The following is a 20,964-nucleotide window of genomic DNA, read 5'->3' on the forward strand; positions in this document are numbered from 1 at the left end:
CTAACGAGGAACAGCACAGAGCTTATATGGCTGGGGCTGCACTGTGCTCCCCAAAACAAGCTTTGTGCTTATTTCCTTCACTCCCTTTGGGAGGGTGAACTTGAATGCCCTCAGCAGGTTGGTGAAGATGATGAAGAGCTTACTCCTTGCCAGCTGCTCCCCAAAACACACCCAGGGCCCTGAAGAAGAGAAGGGGAAGGACAGTTAAGTACCCAAGGATTTCTGTCTCCACTTGCCATCTTCCAACTTGCAGGTACTTTTCAGAAGCAAGATTGTTCATTCTCAACCGAAAGCAAACTGACTCCCGGATATCACTGCACCCTCCCCCCCACTCACCAGCAAGAACTTGGCACCTATCATAGGTGTTTATGTGGCTGTAATCACAAGCAAAGACACTGTGAAAGGGTGGCTGTCTACTGATCTCGACAGATTTATCTGTGCAATGCTGATCATTTTGGGGAACAAGTGGGGGGCTCTGCGGCTTGAATTGGAAGAGATTACTCTACTCAAGGGGATGTTGATATCCAGTACGAAGCTGGAAAGGTCAACAGCACAGGCTACTGTTATATATTATATACACACACACACAAAGGGTGCTGCCCCTCAATTATGAAGATTAGCATTCTCAATCTTATTCTGCTATATATTTCCAGGCACTTTCAGAACTTTCAGAAGAAATACTCCCTCTGTACACATGGTCATGATTTATTTCTCCCCCGGCTACCTTCTAACTTACACGCACTTTTCAGATGCAACATTGTTCATTCTCACCTGAAAGCGAAGGTATTTTTGCTGAACTTGTAATTTTCTCTTGGGACTGAATAATACAAAATGGGGTGGGTGGGTGTAAAGTTTTTTTAAACTACTACTACTTACTCACTACTAAGTACTACTAGTAAACTACTAAAAGAGCTAAGAGGACACACCTGAGGTAAAACTCAACACAGACAATTGCAAAGGCTCCATCTCTTGAGAAGGAATGGAGGGTGGCTCGCCCACGCAATGCTGCATAACAATGGCATGGAGCAAGCCTGAGTAATACATATGCATGCGCCAAATGGCCACTGCTATGAAATATCTCCAATCAATGGTGCATGGGGCACAGCGCACCTAGAGTGGAGCACCCAGAGGGATATTACTCAAAGAAGAAGTGTTTATCCGTCAGTGCATTTACCTACTGAGAATGGTAAAAAACCTTCTCTGTTCACAAAATTTCCTTCCTTATCCAAGAAACGACTTGGGTTGAACTGTCGAGGAGACTCCCATTTCTCAGGATCAAAGAGGACAGAGTCTAAATTTGGCAGAATGATGGTGCCCTGCAAGGAAGAAACAGTTGGTTCAGTTCTCTGAGGTCTGGTCTACGCGGTGAGTTTGTGGGCTGTAATTTCTTGTCTGCACCAACCTGTCATGTGCTAACTGGCCTGTGTAGACCCACTGGCACACACTAAAAGTTCCCTCGTTTACATGAGCATAGAACTGTTTGAAACTGGAAGATGTTAATGTGCACGAGGGAACTTTTAGTGTGTGCCAGCCGGGTCCACATGAGCCACTTATTGCACCACACTCTCACATCGAGTAGAATTTATTCTCCACTGGTGTGGGCTAACACACAATGTAGACAAGGCCTGAGTCTTTCTCCATCAGATAAGTCAATAAGGAGAGGGACATGGACAAATTTCAGTTCAAATTTATTGCAATGTGCAGAAGGTCACATGTAGAATGTGTGTGTCACATGTTTTGGATTTAAATGGCCTTTTTTCAAAACCAGAAACTTTCGTTTGGAGCTTTCAGTTTCTCAAAATGTTTCAGTATTTCATCAAAACCAAAAATTTTGAAATTGCAGGTGTTTGTTTTCTTATCCTTTCTCTCTCTTCCCCCCTTTTCTCCTTTCTGCCACTGAATGCAATAGAAGCGATGATGTCTTGTTTTTGTCAATTTTTCCCCTTGCCACCCTGTAACTTTTCAAAGCTACTCCACATTTTAAAAAGTTATCCGGGACCAGAATTGTAGAGTTTCATTTTTCCTTTTGACAGTCTATAACTTTTGCAAAGTTGAAAATTCAAAATGGTTAGAAAAGTATTTTGAATTTTTTTTTCAAAAAAACAAAAACAAGGGTTCCGTTTGGAACCCTGCAAAATGGGAACAAAGTTGAAATTTCAGATATTGTTGTGAAATGGTTTTTCCACGTTTTGACCAGTTCTCGTCACACAGTGACAAGCCTGTGTACCAGGAGTAATTCAGAGGATACTGCACATTAAACTGTTTATTTCAAGCTTGCTACCGGCAACGGCCACGTTGCCAAAAAGGAATAATATTGATGACACCAGTGACATGGAGCCCACCTTTTACTTCTAATATTCACGCTTGAAAGACACTGGCAACAGTTGGGCTGTTTCAGCATTTGCTAGAGAAGCAAATTTGCTAGAGGGCCAATTCAGAAAAGCTCTTAAGTCCATCCTTCTTCTGGAGATCATTTAACTATGTGCTTCACTAAAACAGAGTCTTAAAGTCCCACTGACTTAAACAGAGCTTAAGCATGTGTCCTTAATATGGATGCTTACCTGAATCTGGCCTCAGGAAGAAACTTTAAAAAAGAACATGAGAGAGACAGCAATATATTTGGAATCATGAGTTGACTTGGCTTCCTAATGCACTATACCCCTTCAGTGGGAGAAGGGGGTTATAAATCTGCACCTCTTTCACAGATATTACACAGAAGACGAGCGTATCGAAGTGAACAATGTCTCTGTACCTTTGGAATGAGAAACGCCTGCAGTGTTGTATCCTTCCCACTTTCTCTGGGGATTGCAATTAAAACAATGCTACAATAACGTTGGATCTCATGAATCACGGCGTTGGTGTAGGGCAGTTTCTTTCGATCCTCATAGCAGATTAATTGAGAGGGACCCAGTAAAGTGTCCATCTCCTTCTGGACTTTCTCTGAGGAAAAGCATTCGGCTTTAGAGAGGGGGAAAGAGCATATATTCTGCATACTGTGTATTTATTATGGGCACTTTCATTTCCCTTTTGGCTATTATAGTGATAAGAATACAATAAAGTAAATAATTAAAAGAATTTTAATTATTTGAAAACATAAAAGTAAATAAAGAATAAGAATATTTTCAAATTCCAGGACAAATGACTAAAGTATAATTTGACTTTTCACATACTTCTGGGTTGCATCTTCAGATAATTCGTTTAAACAAATACTAGAAGACAGTGAAATCTTACCATCTGCCCATTCCCAATGAGACAGCTGATTTGGGGATCTTTTATAAAATTAGTCTTGCAAGTTGTTGTATTTATAGTTAGGCTCTGAGAGTGAACCATAAATAAAACATTAACTGCTAATTAAGAAATTAATTCAGTGACACAATCAAGGAATCTATTTTGCTCTCATAGGAGACAGAGTGACAACACATTTAGACCACAAGAAAAGCACTGCATCATCACAAAACTCTGAAGGCAGGAATATACTCCAAGAGCAAGATAACATTACCTAGCAACTACTGAGCGCTAATGAACCCTTCGCTGGTTGTCACATACCCCACAAGATTTTATTCAGCTTACAAATGTTAAAGGTTTAGAAAAGCAGTTAAGTAATAATTAATCTAAGATTAATTTCTGAAGTTCAATTAAAACTGGAAGTGCATGCATGCCCCTCCACTCCAGCATTCCAGAACCAAGGGTACAAAAACCTTCCTCTCACTCAACTCAATTCCTCTCTGAAGCCTGGCACACGCTTTAGATCTTGGATGCTGACGGGAAGAGGGAAGGTCAATGTGAATCTGGGGAGGCACTGCATTCAGAAAGCAAAAGTTACTCCAGTGTATAACCTCTTTTGCAATCTTAATTGTAATAGGTACTACCTGCCTGCACTATAATGCCAACACGTGGCCTGTTAACCCCATATCTAACCAATCACAATTCTATACTATGCAACTATACCCCACCTCCTTGGTCTTCCAGTCTTCCTTTTACCTTCTTTATCCAGTGGAGGGCAATGAAAATGATTAGGGGGCTGGGGCACATGACTTATGAGGAGAGGCTGAGGGAACTGGGCTTATTTAGTTTGCAGAAAAGAAGAGCGAGGGGGGATTTGATAGCAGCCTTCAACTACCTGAAGGGGGGTTCCAAAGAGGATGGAGCTCAGCTGTTCTCAGTAGTAGCAGATGATAGAACAAGGAGCAATGGTCTCAAGTTGCAGTGGGGGAGGTCTAGGTTGGCTATCAGGAAACACTATTTCACTAGGAGGGTGATGAATCACTGGCATGGGTTACCTAGGGAGGTGGTGGAATCTCCATCCTTAGAGGTTTTTAAGGCCTGGCTTGACAAAGCCCTGTTTGGGATGATTTAGTTGGGGGTTGGTCCTGCTTTGAGCAGGAGGTTGGACTAGGTGACTTCCTGAGGTCTCATCGAACCCTAATCTTCTATGATTCTATGATTCCCACTTCTCTTGTATAATCATCTCACATGTTGCTATTAATATTATTATGAAAGAGAATACCGCTGTGCGTACCCGTATGGCCCCACAGTATGCCAACATTTTTACAGCTGACTTAGAACAACGCTTCCTCAGCTCTCGTCCACTAGTGCCCCTCCTCTACTTGTGCTACATTGATGACATCTTCATTATATGGACCCACAGGAAGGAGGCCCTTGAAGAATTCCACCTGGATTTCAACAATTTCCACCCCACCATCAACCTCAGCCTGGACCAGTCCACACAAGAGATCCACTTCCTGGACACTACAGTACAAATAAGTGATGGTCACATAAACACCACCCTGTACCGGAAACCTACTGACCGCTATACTTACCTACATGCCTCCAGCTTCCATCCAGGACACATCACACAATCCATTGTCTACAGCCAAGCCCTAAGATAAAACTAAATTTGCTCCAGTCCCTCAGACAGAGAAAAATACCTACAAGATCTTTTTCAAGCATTCTTAGAACTACAGTACCCACCTGGAGAAGCGAGGAAACAGATTGACAGAGCAAGACGGGTACCCAGAAGTCACCTACTACAAGACAGGCCCGACAAGGAAAATAACAGAACGCCACTAGCCGTCACCTTCAGCCCCCAACTAAAACCTCTCCAGCGCATCATCAAAGATCTATAACCTATCCTGAAGGACGACCCCTCACTCTCACAGACCTTGGGAGACAGGCCAGTCCTCGCTTACAGACAACCCCCAAACCTGAAGCAAATACTCACCAGCAACTACACACCACACCATAGAAACACGAACCCAGGAACCAATCCCTGTAACAAACCCCGTTGCCTACTCTGTCCCCATATCTACGATAGCAACACCATCAGAGGACCCAACCACATCAGCCGCACCATCAGAGGCTCATTCACCTGCACATCTACCAATGTGATATATGCCATCATGTGCCAGCAATGCCCCTCTGCCATGTACATTGGCCAAACCGGACAGTCCCTATGTAAAAGAATAAATGGACACAAATCGGACATCAGGAACGGTAACATACAAAAGCCAGTAGGAGAACACATCAATCTCCCTGAACATTCAGTAACAGATTTAAAAGTAGCCATCCTGCAACAAAAAAACTTCAGAAACAGACTTCAAAGAGAAACTGCAGAGCTACAATTAATTTGCAAATTTAACATCATTAATTTGGGCTTGAATAGGGACTGGAGTGGCTGGCTCACTACAAAAAGCAGCTTTGCCCCTCCTGGAATTGACACCTCCTCATCTATTGTTGGGAGTGGATCCACATCCACCCTGATCGAATTGGCCCTGTCAGCACTGGTTCTCCACTTGTGAGGTAACTCCCTTCTCTTCATGTGTCAGTATAAATATGCCTGCATCTGTAATTTTCACTCCATGCATCTGAAGAAGTGGGTTTTTTACCCACGAAAGCTAACTGTCAAATAAATCTGTTAGTCTTTAAGGTGCCACCAGACTCCTTGTTGTTTTTGTGGATACAGACTAACACGGCCACCCTCTGATACTTAGGATTATTTCTGCTATCCAGCAAAGGAGAACACGGTCATGCCAGTTATACTTTTCTGAGAGACCACTGTACAGGACGGTTTATTCTAACTTCATTGCAGAGGCCAACTCCCATTCTATTTGGAGCACCGTCAGCTACGGGCTCCCAACGTTAGGTCTGTGTTGGATTTAGACTGAGAGAGCGCTGAAGCAAAGACTGTGTCTTCCTCAGTGTCTGTACAGGACTGAGCACTCAGACAACAATCAATAAAAAATGAAATATGTTTCCAAAGAATGACTATCCTGAAATCATATCTGCATCTCTGGCTGCAACGTATCTAATTCCACAGCTCCAAACAAGCAGCTTTAGTACTTGCACTATTCTTCTTAAAATGTGCAGAAATGGTGGGTTTTCTGCATCAATCTCCTGCATGGTTTGTGTGTGTCCCTGACTCACCTTGGATGTTGGGATAAGCCACCATATAGAGAAGTGCCCAGCGCAGGGTGCTGATTGTGGTCTCTGTACCTGCCAGAAAGAGGTCAAAAATACACTGTTCCATGTCGTCTTCGTCATACGTAGAGGTGGGGTCATCTTTAGCCTGCAGATGTCAATCAGAAAGATGATGTTAGAGCACATAAGGTAGGACTATGTAACAATTAACCTGACTACATCACTGGAATGTGCACTGTATAATATTACACAACAAACACACCTCTAAAAGAATTAGACAATCAAGCTGATAGAATAATACAAAGAGATTTGCAAATATTTTATTGAATAAATATGGAGAATTTGTTCCAGTATTATTCACATTGTCATGTTACTTGTTCTTCCAAAACTGTCAAATTTGTAAATCCACTTACTATTCTGTCTGTTAAACTCACCGCCTATTGTAGCTCACCACCTGCCTCACTTTTAACATTATGCACAGAGCTAGTCCAGCCAAAACACACCCCTCATGTTTTTCTCTCACCTTCCTTCTCTCGAACTCCTGCCCACTTGTTTGTTTCATCTATATGTTGCATATTGTCATTAGCCAAGATTGTAAGATCTTTAAGGCAGGGACTGTCTTTATTGTTCTTAATCTCTCTCTCTCTCTCTCACACACACAGTTACATTACAAGAACATTTTTAAGGTTGCAAAGTCAAATTGCAAAGTTCTAACCGAAAAGTTGGAAAATTCCAGAATTAAGATTGTCTATGCAATCTGAATTCAGCCCCTTTGTGCAAATGCATTATGATACAATTTTTTCCATACAACCATTGCCTCATTCAGTGCACATGATAGATGGTGCTTTGAGGATGAATTGGGGCTGTGTAAAGGAAGCAGGCTGTTGTCTGTGTGGATCTTTACCAATAATCGACTTGAAAATTACAGGTAAGTAGAACTCCTCTTTCTCCTTTGAGTACTATCAGTTCAAATCTCCACTCTTTGGAGGCTCATAAACTATATTAAACTGACAAGGGTCTCCCATCTCTCTATTTATGACCTACACTAACAGCTACATTCCCAACAATGCTGCTGCTAACAGTGCCCAGGACTAAGGTTATGACAGAAAGAGATAAAATAAGTTTACTCAGGGACTCTTACTAATAAGGGGGAAATAAGACTGAGCCCAAACCCAAATACCTTCAGAACATGATGCCAAAACACACCTGTTTTACATTAAAAATAATTTAAAAAATCTTCTCACAATAAACAAAGACAAGGAGTTTCTAATGCTCACATGCACTAAACAGGAAGGAAAGCTGATGGAGGAGATGAGCAGTAGAATCATTCGGGAACTCTGTTGAGCACAATGCTATGTGACTGATAATTAATGCATTTAATTCTTAGATGCTAGAGTGATCAGTGCCCCAGAAGCACCGAAGATTAAACAAGCTGACTGACCAACCCTGATCAATTCAGTTTAGCTCCCAGCCTCGGTTTCCCTGTCTATAAAATAAAAAAGTTAGTATTTAGCTGACTTGCAGGAATGCTTGGAGATGTATTAGTGAGTCTTTGTAGGCTGCTTTGAAGATATACTTCACGATGTAAGTGCTAAGTGTTGTTATTTTTAAGCTGCCTGTTTGTCATGGAAGAAAACACGAGTCATAAATGTAGTTAAATAAGAAAGAGTAATGGGGCATGATCTTTTAATATTAAAATGTTTTTCATGTGGACTCATGTTTTTAGATGTTAATTTTACATTCAATATAATTTTATACCATTGGAAAATATTTTAGATTCAAATACATATTAAAATGCACTTATTTAAACCCCCGAGGACTTTTCTTTATAACTAATGTAAAATATTTTTGTCTTTGTAATAAATCAAAAATACATTTTTTAGGCAATATGTATAACAAATCAGCAGTCTCACCTCACCCCTTGAAGCATATATCTACTATAATTTATGCAAACAAAATAGGTAAACTCATTAAAAACTCATTCAGAGCTGTAGTGAACTATAGAGAGTTAAATCTGTAAAGCTGCCTAAGGGAGTCTTACTGGGTTGGAGCTTGTAAATATGACAGACTGTAACTGTTTATAAAAGAAAAAAGAAATAAAGTAGCAGTTTTACTCTTGGGCATCATGACCAGAGAACACAGGAATGAATTACTGGCTTAGACTCAAATCCATCCAATCCAACATCCTGTCTCCAAAAGTGGCCACCACCAGATTTGTCAAGACACAGCATAAGAAACTCCAGTGGAAAAGCCTTGACAAATTGTCCATAGAGGAAGTTTCTACTTGACCCCCTGTCACTCACTGCTTGTCTTATGTCCTGAAGAATGAGGTTTTATAGTCCTTAAAAACACCATTTATTTTATCTAGTCTAATGTAACTGTGGATGTTCTCCTCTAGTTGTTCAGCCTCTCGGCACTGGGTGCCAGCAACACTGCCAGCATACCCCTTTCCCTCGGGGACAGGCCCATGCCAAGCCACACAGCCCCCCCACCCAACACCCCCTGACTCCCTCTGGCCAGAGCCCCCCGGGACCCACTATGCCCAGCGCCCCTCCAGACCCACCCACAAATGCGCAGCATCCTGCACAACACCACCCCTGCCCACAGCCCCACCACAACTGCCCAGCACCCCCCACAGAATCCCCACTCCCTAGTGCCCCAACATACACAGATCCTCCCCGCCCCTTCACAGCCCAGCACCCCACCAGACCCATTCCCCCACCCCCTGCCTCCCAGCCACACTCACCAGCCCTGCTGGGAGGCGACTGTGTCTGCCGGACTGAGCTGGCAGTGCAGCCAGGGCCGGTCCCAGGGCCAGGAATCGCTCCGGCCCCTCAGGAGTGGTGAGATCAGCCAGGCCAGGGCCTGCCCGGCCGGGCTCCCTCAAGACACACTTGCCTGGAGGGGCCCAGCCAAGCCCCTCACACTGTTTCTCCCCCCACACATGGCCGAGACCGGCAGGCTTCTGCACCAGTCCCAGGTGGCTCAGCTCCGGGGAGACAGGTGGTGGGAAGCAGAGACTGCCAGGAGCCAGAGGCGCACTGGGGTCCGGCCAGGGGGCTGAGAGGAGCCCTCGGCTAGCTGGTGAGCAGGCCGAGAGGAGAAAGAGGTGGGCGGGGGGAGCCAGCGGGGTCTCTGGACACAGTGCAAGGGGAGCAGGCTGGGGCCCCTTCTGAGCATGGAGCTACTGTGAACCCGGCACTAGAGTGGATTATATCCACCCTGATCAAATTGGCCCTGTCAGCACTGGTTCTCCACTTGTGAGGCAACTCCCTTCTCTTCATGTGTCAGTATAAATACGTCTGCATCTGTAATTTTCACTCCATGCATCTGAAGAAGTGGGTTTTTTACCCACGAAAGCTTATGCCCAAATAAATCTGTTAGCCTTTAAGGTGCCACCGGACTCCTTGTTGTTTTTGTGGATACAGACTAACACGGCCACCCCCTGATACTATCTAAAGATCCACCCCCTTTTCCTTTGACCCTCCCCCAGCTTACTCCAGAACAACTGAATAACGATAAATAAGACTATTTACAAGTACAATCCATGAGCCAATGGCACGATTGGATCAACATTCCCCTCTCACTGAAATAGGTTCTAGTGTCCTATGTTGAGAAAGACCTTCTGCTGAGTGTGTAATTGCTGCTCCATTTGCTCTACAGTTCCTGCACACTCGGTATCTAACTCACTGTCTTGTAAATATATAAAAAGAACAGGAGGACTTGTGGCACCTTGGAGAGACTAACCAATTTATTTGCGCATAAGCTTTTGTGAGCTACAGCTCACTTCATCGGAGGCATACTGTGGAAAGCGTAGAAGATCTTTTTATACACACAAAGCATGAAAAAACACCTCCCCCCACCCCACTCTCCTGCTGGTAATAGTTTATCTAAAGTGATCACTCTCCTTACAATGTGTATGATGATCAAGGTGGGCCATTTCCAGCACAAATCCAGGGTTTAACAAGAACGTCTGAGGGGGGAGGGGGAGGAAAAAACAAGGGGAAATAGGTTACCTTGCAGAATGACTTAGCCACTCCCAGTCTCTATTCAAGCCTTAGTTAATTGTATCCAATTTGCAAATGAATTCCAATTCAAGAGTCTCTCGCTGGAGTCTGGATTTGAAGTTTTTTTGTTGTAATATCGCAACTTTCATGTCTGTAATCGCGTGACCAAAGAGATTGAAGTGTTCTCCTATTGGTTTATGACTGTTATAATTCTTGACATCTGATTTGTGTCCATTTATTCTTTTACGTAGAGACTGTTCAGTTTGACCAATGTAGATGGCAGAGGGGCATTGCTGGCACATGATGGCATATATCACATTGGTGGATGTGCAGGTGAACGAGCCTCTGATAGTGTGGCTGATGTGATTAGGCCGTATGATGGTGTCCCCTGAATAGATATGTGGGCACAGTTGGCAACGGGCTTTGTTGCAAGGATAGGTTCCTGGGTTAGTGGTTCTGTTGTGTGGTATGTGGTTGTTGGTGAGTATTTGCTTCAGGTTGGGGGGCTGTCTGTAGGCAAGGACTGGCCTGTCTCCCAAGATTTGTGAGAGTGTTGGGTCGTCCTTCAGGATAGGTTGTAGATCCTTAATAATGCGTTGGAGGGGTTTTAGTTGGGGGCTGAAGGTGATGGCTAGTGGCGTTGTGTTATTTTCTTTGTTAGGCCTGTCCTGTAGTAGGTGACTTCTGGGAACTCTTCTGGCTCTATCAATCTGTTTCTTCACTTCCGCAGGTGGGTATTGTAGTTGTAAGAATGCTTGATAGAGATCTTGTAGGTGTTTGTCTCTGTCTGAGGGGTTGGAGCAAATGCGGTTGTATCGCAGAGCTTGGCTGTAGACGATGGATCGTGTGGTGTGGTCAGGGTGAAAGCTGGAGGCATGTAGGTAGGAATAGCCGTCAGTAGGTTTCCCCTATAGGATGGTGTTTATGTGATCATCATTTATTAGCACTGTAGTGTCCAGGAAGTGGATCTCTTGTGTGGAGTGGACCAGGCTGAGGTTGATGGTGGGATGGAAATTGTTGAAATCATGGTGGAATTCCTCAAGGGCTTCTTTTCCATGGGTCCAGATGATGAAGATGTCATCAATATAGCGCAAGCAGAGTAGGGGCGTTAGGGGACGAGAGCTGAGGAAGCGTTGTTCTAAGTCAGCCATAAAAATGTTGGCATACTGTGGGGCCATGCGGGTACCCATGGCAGTGCCGCTGATTTGAAGGTATACATTGTCCCCAAATGTAAAATAGTTATGGGTAAGGACAAAGTCACAAAGTTCAGCCACCAGGTTAGCCGTGACATTATCGGGGATAGTGTTCTTGACAGCTTGTAGTTCATCTTTGTGTGGAATGTTGGTGTAGAGGGCTTCTACATCCATAGTGGCCAGGATGGTGTTATCAGGAAGATCACCGATGGATTGTAGTTTCCTCAGGAAGTCAGTGGTGTCTTGAAGGTAGCTGAGAGTGCTGGTAGCGTAGGGCCTGAGGAGGGAGCCTGGATTTGTGCTGGAAATGGCCCACCTTGATTATCATACACATTGTAAGAAGCATGATCACTTTAGATAAGCTATTACCAGCAGGAGAGTGTGGTGGGGGGAGGTATTTTTTCATGCTTTGTGTGTATAAAAAGATCTTCTACACTTTCCACAGTATGCATCCGATGAAGTGAGCTGTAGCTCATGAAAGCTTATGCTCAAATAAATTGGTTAGTCTCTAAGGTGCCACAAGTACTCCTTTTCTTTTTATACACACAGACCATGAAAAAATGGGTGTTTATCACTTCAAAAGGTTTTCTCTCCCCCCCACCCCACTCTCCTGCTGGTAATAGCTTATCTAAAGTGATAGATACACATTGTAAGGAGAGTGATCACTTTAGATAAGCTATTACCAGCAGGAGAGTGGGGTGGGGGGAGAGAAAACCTTTTGAAGTGATAAACACCCATTTTTTCATGGTCTGTGTGTATAAAAATATCCTCACTGCATTTTCCACTTTTATGCATCCGATGAAGTGAGCTGTAGCTCACGAAAGCTTATGCTCAAATAAATTGGTTAGTCTCTAAGATGCCACAAGTCTTCCTTTTCTTTTTGCGAATATAGACTAACACAGCTGCTACTCTGAAACCTGTATAAAAAGAGAAATTGTAAACAAAACCTATATTGATTGTCTTCTCCTATTCCCCCACCTTGTAGCCAAGCTTTTTCCTCTGGTCAGTACAACCACTGCCGTTTGTTTTACATTAGAACTGAGTTGCTCTGGGCTTAAGCTCTTTCTCAAGCTATGTGGTTGTGGGGCCTTAGACAAGTCACTTAACTTCCCTGTTTCAAAGTTTCCTTAGCTTTAGAGAGGTAAGGGATACGTGAGACTTAATTCATTACTGTTATCTAGGTACTCTGATACATTGGTGATGAGCGTCAGAGCTGCCGATAAATAATTAATTAACACTGATACAGAAGAATGCGGATCACAAGACTGTCCCAAAATAAAAACATGTAAGCTGCTAATTCCAACTTCCTCTCTTTCCCCTTACTGGTTCTTGAGAAACAAAAGGGGCTCCACTCTTTTTCTCTGAGGAGCTAATCAGAAATAGCCATTCAGAGGCCTGATGTCACCACACTGACCTTGCTCTGTCTGGTGCCTCCAGCCCATGTGCTACAGAGACTCCAGGTGAGGATGAAGTAGCTCATGGCCCCACCAGGAGTCCCTTGGGTGCACTGGAGAAGTCCCAGCCCCACGTGATATCCACAGTAGGGGGTGCTGCACACTGCATTACACAAGTCATCCTGTAGATACAACATAGGGTCTGCTTCACAGTTGTGTGGCATCTTGTGTCACCATTTACACCTGTGCAAAGTGGGTGCAAAATGCTGTCAAATCAGAGTGATGATGTTTTACACTCTGCGTTGGTCTAAGTGACTGCACAAGGTGCAGGGCAATAGTGGATGGGGATTGTTGTGGCTAATGACTGGAACGTCAAAGGTGGAACTTAGTCCCACCACCCCTAATTGCCAGCTGCTGGGATGTAATTGCACCCCTTAAACTCAGTAAGATTTCCTTACACACAAGCTGCAGTTAGGGAACTTTTGGTTGAAGTATTAACTAATGGGGTTAGTAGAAAGTACGGGCAGAGGTATAGTCTGAAATGACACTCGGATACAATGTTGAACAGAAATTTGGGATGAGGTCTTGGAACCCCCCGGTCTTTGTGGAATATGTTATCAGGTGGGTGGGCCATCAGGGACTGCAGTGCCAAAATTATCTCCACTGAGGTTCTGGTCATTAAGAAGAAAAACTTCAGCAAAAGGTTGTACAGAGTGCAAGACTCAATGGGCTCAAAGGACCTCCCATAAGTTTGGTTAACAGTATCTGCAACTCCAAGACCTCACTGGTGGACTGCTGAGGACTTTCTGGTAGCCAGCAGAAACCTGGCTGGTCACATGGTGCCAGTTCTCCTCGTTTCCAAAGCACATTATAAAAAGCTAAAAGCACTCTGCTAAGGTTGTTTGTCCAGGTAAGCAGCTGTTCTAATTCCCACAGGGGTGGACTTGTGATTGTGTCTCCCAACATTTACAATCTCTTTATTAGGATGTGGTCCATCTTATGGAAATGGTGGGAAAGCCTGTCTTAGAATGAGACCCGAGGAAGAGCTTGTACTGTCCACCAGCAGAAGTCGGTCCAGTAAAAGATATTCCCTCACCTACCTTGTCTGTCCTCTAATTAAGCTATTGAGAAGGTCCAAGAGAATATTTGTGGCCTCTGGAGAAAAATCTCTCAAAGTCAAGTGACCTTGGCTTAAAGGCTGTCTATGTGGATAAGGATTTATACCCCTTCATGCCCTGAACTAGGGGATGTGCCTGTGTCTGAATGTCTCAGGGCCCAGTCAACTCAGGAGGGGACAGCCACAACAGCCCGTAGCTGCACTGAGGCTTTATATGAAATCTATAGGGCTGCTGGGTGGAGCTTGCTTCACACTCTTACTAACCACTATTCTCTTGACACTGCATCAGGAGCAGAGGCTGGTTTTGGGAGGACAGCTATTCGACTCTTGGGGCTCCTCAACCCTCCTTCCCAAGGAGGTCACAGCTGGATAAATGTCTGCTGGGAAGCTCTGCGAAGACAGTGTCATGAAGGAGAAAACAGGGTTACCTGCCTGTAGTAACTTACATTCTCTGGATGTGTGTCCTTCACACAGACCCTCCCTCCTTCCCTCTGCTTCAGAGCCAAGCTGCAAATAGGGCATTTGTGGGTAGTGAAGAACTGAGAGGCTGGAAGAGAGGGGCTCTGTATACACTTGATATGTAGAGCTCAAGGGAATGGTGTGCACCCTTTAACTGCCAACTAGTGCCCCAAAAGAGTCAGTGACTTTGTAACCATTCCTAAATTGGGTTTCTATGGAGGCAACTCAGTCAGAGAACAAGAATTACTGCTGGTGAATAACATCTATTTATCCTCAGCTTTTAAATCTCCTGTTTACAATAAAAAACAATCCCTTTTTTAACAGGAGACTTTTCTCAGGTGGTTCCAATCCATGTTGTTTCTATGTCACAGCAAGATCTCAGATAAAAGAACTAAGTCCTATGGTTCTGGATTTATTCCTCTTGATAGAAAGTATATTGTAGGGACATGTACATAGTTTTGCTTTTCATAAATATTAGCGTGACAGGTAACTGATTCTCAATGGCCTCAGGTATTATGTTCTCAAGTGGTTACAACTGGAAGCAGCAGAGACGCTTTGGGCTGATGACCCTGCAGAACCTGGGACTAGGCAAGAAAGGCCTGGAGCACCAAATCCAAGAGGAGGCCCGTCACCTGGTGGGGTACTTTGAGACGTCACTGCTAAAGTGGTTTTTAACTACAGTTGTGTTGCCAGCACGTATTTTATTACTAACATGAAGATTTCGTCTCAAAAGAGCTACATAGAAAAGCTCAGGGTTGGGAGATAGGACTGAGGCTTTCGGGCATCCATCTTATGAATTTTGCCCTTATTCACAACGGCGGCCCATTACGTCACTTAGGAATGAATTCCTGATGGCAACAATTTCCCTATAGCCTCTGTTTGCCCCGAGTAAAAATGATAGCTATCCCCCTTTATTTCCAGTGCTGCCATAAGGGAACACAAGCATAAAGCAAAGGCAGGGCAGCTAAGGAACTGAACAGGAAATGGTGAGGAGCTGAGGGACTGTGTGAGGTAGGATTGGGACTTGGAAGAGACTGGAGGGAGTTCAGGGAAATGCGTATGTGCTGGAAAGAGACAGAGGGAGGTGAACGTGAAGGAGCCGGAGGGAGACTGAATGTATGTGGAGGAGTGGAAAGGGAAGAGGAAGAATGAGGAGGAGAAGGAGGAACACAGTGTAGGGTGCAAGAGAAGACAGAGGAGGGGAAAGATTTACCCTTTCTATTTGCCAGTTGTTTGAAGACAGGGGTCTCCAGCCGTCCAGAAAACTCTTCAGAGTGGGTGGTCAGACTAGCCTTCACTGCTTGGAACCCATGCAGCACAATCGCAGGGGTGTGTTCCAGCCCCAAAGTGAAGATGTTGCCATGAACTTCTGCCATCTGTGGGCTGCACCAGTGCCATAACAGCACAGGTGAAAAAACATCATGCCAAACAGTCATGATTAGGCCCCACCAAATTCATGGCCTTGAAAAACACGTCATGGACCGTGAAATCTGGTCTCCCCTGTGAAATCTGGTCTTTTATGTGCTTTTACCCCATACTATACAGATTTCATGGGGGAGACCAAGGTTTCTCAAATTGGGGTCCTGACTCAAAAGGGGGTTGCAAGGTTATTGTAGGGGGGTCGCGGTATTGCCACCCTTACCTCTTCACTGCCTTCAGAGCCGGGTGGCCAGAGAGTGGCGGCTGCTGACTGAGCTCCCAGCTCTGCAGGCAGCAGATCAGAAGAAAGGGTGGCAATACCATACCAGGCCACCCTTACTTCTGCGCTGCTGCTGGCCGCGGCTCTGCCTTCAGAGCTGGGCTCCCGGCCAGGAGCCGCTGCTCTCCAGCTGCCCAGCTCTGAAGGCAGCCCTGCCACCAGCAGCCGTGCAGAAGTAAGGCTAGCAGTACCACTAAACCCCCCCCAATAACTTTGCGACCCCCCCCCACAAAACTTCTTTTAGGTTCGGGACCCCTACTATCACAACACTGTGAAATTTCAGATTTAAATATCTGAAATAAGGACATTTACAATTTTTAAAATCCTATGACCGTGAAATTGACCAAAATGGACTGTGAATTTGGTAGGGCCCTAGTCATGATGAGCCTGCTCTGTTTTCTGAGAAGGGTGATTCCAGGGTTCAGTACTGAGGCAGGGACTGTCTTTTTTTTCCCTGCTTGCACAGCACAGTTGTATTCATTTAGATTATATAAATAGACCCCAAGAGTCAAATGTGTGAACATGACCCTGTCACTGTCCAACATTAAAGAGTTTTAAGCAAGGTTTGGGGTTAGGCATACAGAAACCTTAGCCTGCTTAGTACCGTGGCAAACACCATTAACAATCCTATTAAAGATAGAGAAAAAGAAGGAAAAACAGTTAAAGCATTTGAAAGGCAAAGCATTTGTCATAAATATAAAGGGGACAGTAACCACCTTTCTGTACACAGTGCAATAAAATCCCTCCTGGCCAGAGGCAAAATCCTTTCACCTGTAAAGGGTTAAGAAGCTAAGGTAACCTCGCTGGCACCTGACCCAAAATGAGCAATGAGTGGACAAGATACTTTCAAATCTGGAGGGGGGGAAAAAGGCTTTTGTCTGTCTGATACCTTTGCCGGGAACAGATCAAGGATGCAAGCCCTTCAACTCCTGTAAAGTTAGTAAGTAATCTAGCTAGAAAATGCGTTAGGTTTTCTTTGTTTTGGCTTGTAAATTCGCTGTGCTGGAGGAAATGTGTATTCTTGGTTTTGTGTCTTTTTGTAACTTAAGGTTTTGCCTAGAGGGATTCTCTATGTTTTGAATCTGACTGCCTGTAAGATTATCTTCCATTTTGATCTTACAAAGTTGTTCTCTTATCTTTTTTTGTTCTTCTAATAAAGTTCTGATTTTTAAGAATCTGACTGGGTTTTTTGGGTCTTAAAAATCCAAGGGGTTTGTGCTCATCTTGTTTATTCTCAAGCCTCCCCAGGAAAGGGGTTGTAATGGCTTGGGAGGATATTTTGTGGAAATAGGAACTCCAAGTGGTCCTTTCCCTGTTCTTTGTCTAAATCACTTGATGGTGGCTGCTTTGTCCTCGAACAGTATGCTAAGTTTGTGCCTTGGGAAAGTTTTTAACCTAAGCTGGTAGAAATAAGCTTAGGAGGTCTTTCATGCGGGTCCCCACATCTGTACCCCAGAGTTCAGAGTGGGGAAGGAACCTTGACAGCATTAAGTAAGGCTTTCATTTTAAGAGTGTCCCTTGTTCCCTATCCCTAAAGCTGAAGAAAGTTTTTAGAAGGAGACCACCCCTCTATTTAACCACCTCTTAGTCAGTATTAAAGATGGCGATCATTATCTTTCTGGGGAAAAGAGAAATTAGTTGAGATGAGCTGGAGCTGTTGTTAAAGTCCATTTCCTAGCAGACAAAACTAGACAAATGCATACACGAGGGGAGAGAAAAGAACAGCAAAGATCGAAAATGCAGCTTCTTTCTCTGGGGTTGACTCTTCCTTGCAACCTCATTGCTGAAAAAACACAGGCATGGCACACAGAGTGATCAGCCACTCCAAGACCTGGCAAATTTGTACTCGCATCAGGCTGTTTAGGGCATTGCTTCTAACTGCTCCTTTGAGCAGAGGCTCACAATCGTATTGCCAAACATACAGTCTTGGCCAGCTGGGCCAGATTCCTATTAGATAGGAGGCAAAAAGGAAGTGGGATAGGAAAGAGAAGAAGAAATAAGGTGAGGAAGGAAAAGGACACACAAAGGGGTTGTGGGGAGATGACAAAGTCTCACACCCACAGTCGGAGCCAGATTTAGTGGCTGGATTTCTAGAGAGCTCATCACATTGGCTGCTCTCTTGAAAATCTGATCCCAGTTGTGTGTGTTGAGCGTTTTATAAAATCTTTCCCTGTGATATCATGAAAATCTGGCCCCATATGCTCAGTGTGGACAAAACCTTTCCCCCTCCCAGCTCTATTCCCCTGCATCATCCACCACCTAACATCTTACCTAGGTGTAACTTCCTCCCCACAGACTTTCTGAAGTCTGCAGGACAGGTGCCACTTTGATAGACTTCATAAAACCTGATGGAGCAGGACTCCCTCTTCTGTGCAGTTTATACACCATCCCAGTTTAAATTATGGAACAACAGGTGGGAGATGACTAGATTTGATTTTTCAGTACACATCATACAACCTTCTAAACATTTATTTAGTGGGATGTCTAAAAAAAAAAAGCCAGTTCTTTAAGGGTCAAATCCAATGTATCTGAAAATTTCTACAATATGAAAATTTATTCCTTCTTCCTCTTCATGAGGCAGAAATACTGTCCTCAGTGTTGTTTAATTCTTATGCACATCAAGGTTTCATGTACATTTGACACAATCTCTGTTTAAAAAATGACAGAATGATCCAAGTTGACTTTCATATCTCCAATTCTTAAGAAATAAACTCTTTAGCATAAAAAAAACCACTTTATACTACCAATAAATGTCACTAATTTTCCCTGTCAGCTTATTAGTCTATTAGTTAGTTATCTGGAAATACATACCTTATTGAGGATGTCATGATCAGCTTTAAAGTTCAGCTGCCACAAGCTTCCAAGAATGGGGTTGGTCCTGGAGGAAGGCGTCTACGTGCCCATTGCAACTTCAGAAACTGCACAATCAGAAGAAACACAACCAGCCCTATGAGAGTCTTGCATATTGTCAGCATTTTACTGCTGCTTTATAGAGCTACTCTCTGAAAAGTCATAGAATCATAGAATATCAGGGTTGGAAGGGACCCCAGAAGGTCATCTAGTCCAACCCCCTGCTCGAAGCAGGACCAATTCCCAGTTAAATCATCCCAGCCAGGGCTTTGTCAAGCCTGACCTTAAAAACCTCTAAGGAAGGAGATTCTACCACCTCCCTAGGTAATGCATTCCAGTGTTTCACCACCCTCATAGTGAAAAAGTTTTTCCTAATATCCAATCTAAACCTCCCCCACTGTCTGTTGCAGATATACAGGCTGAACCCTCTTTATCTTGCTTTATTAAGGATTTAATGCATTAATTAGTCCACTTAATTATAGGAAGCTCTGTGTATCTCTCAAATCTCCTTCCCTCCCTGTTCTTAGAGCATAGGACATTCACCTTCTAGAGTGTGTTTTATTGTTATGATGTTGTGTTAAACCTCATGGAAACTGGTGGGCGTAACAGCTACCCCTCATTGGGATAAAAGTGTGAAACAGTTAATCTCCTTTATCGCTGAAACAACAGGAGCCTCCACCCAAAACACAGGCGCATGTCAGACACTTTTAGAGAACTTTTAGAGCTCAGTAGCAGGGTCTGCATGGTCAGTCAGCGTGTGGCAGGCTAGGCCACTGTAGACTTACACCCCAGTTTGCTGCAGGCTAACGCACCAGATAGACATGCCTTTGAGGGCCTGTGGAATTTGCCATTGAACTTGAGTCTTTCCTGGCACCAGCCCACCAGAAGAGGAAGAAGCACTAGTAAGGAGGATAGAAGCTTTTCACCACGATCGCCATCAGTACAGCTCTGTATCTAATACATATAGTGGGAAAGGGGATTCTGATCTGGTTCATGACAGAATTATACTGAAAGGGGTTAGTGGCTGCCATCAACCACAGATCCGGTTGAAGTTGATAGGTGTGCTGAGCGCCTTTCATTCAGGCTAAAGACAGGCGCAATTATATACCCCCTTCATGGTCATGGCTGAAGCAGTGGAGTCTTCCGCCAAAAGCACTGGCCACATGTGAGGCCTGGGCAGAGGCTTACCCATGTGAGCCGAAGGGTTTACCTGGGGACTGACTGCAAATGCTGGATTGGGGAATTCATTGGTTGGAGCTGTGTGTCTGCATGGGGTAGAGGCAGAAATCAACCAGAAAGCCAGCGAGAAGCAGTGACTGCTGCTTCCTGTGTCTAATATGATTGTTTGACTTTTACATTCTCCTCTACTCCTCATCTCTTTGTTTGTCTCTACCGGTTTTCTCTAGAGTTTACACTGTAGCTTTTTCAATACAGGTACACAGAGCCTAATACAAAGGAGCCCTGAATCATGATTCATGCAAGTAAATGCTACTGTAATAACCAACATCAGGTACTGGGGGGGAAATGAGGCCGAGCTGGAGCCACCCCTTGCCCCAGCACCCCTTGGACCCAGAACTGTGCAGAGGAGACACCCCTCATCTGGGGGCATCAAGACCCAGGTGTTGTATTCTCTCCCCGCCTCACCCCCTACCTGGGCTTGTTAGAAAGCTGCAAAGAGAAGCCAGCTGGAGACTCCATCTGAGAGGGTCAGAAACAGCCAAAGCAGGGACCAATGGTCCTCTGGAGAACTTTTTTCAGTTTTGCCTTGACTTGGTCCTGTGCTGATTGGTGGTTTGTTCCAACCCTCCCCCTTCCTCAGTCTCTTCAC

General features: G+C 44.3%; 1 pseudogene; it reads right to left on the minus strand.

Moving 5' to 3' along the window:
* LOC140916984 (cytochrome P450 2D28-like) lies at window positions 1–19,261 on the minus strand (annotated as a pseudogene).
* Between the last annotated feature and the right edge of the window lie 1,703 nt (window positions 19,262–20,964).

This window comes from Lepidochelys kempii, chromosome 9 (genome assembly GCF_965140285.1).
Source record: "Lepidochelys kempii isolate rLepKem1 chromosome 9, rLepKem1.hap1, whole genome shotgun sequence".
Classification (NCBI taxonomy): Eukaryota; Metazoa; Chordata; order Testudines; family Cheloniidae; genus Lepidochelys; species Lepidochelys kempii.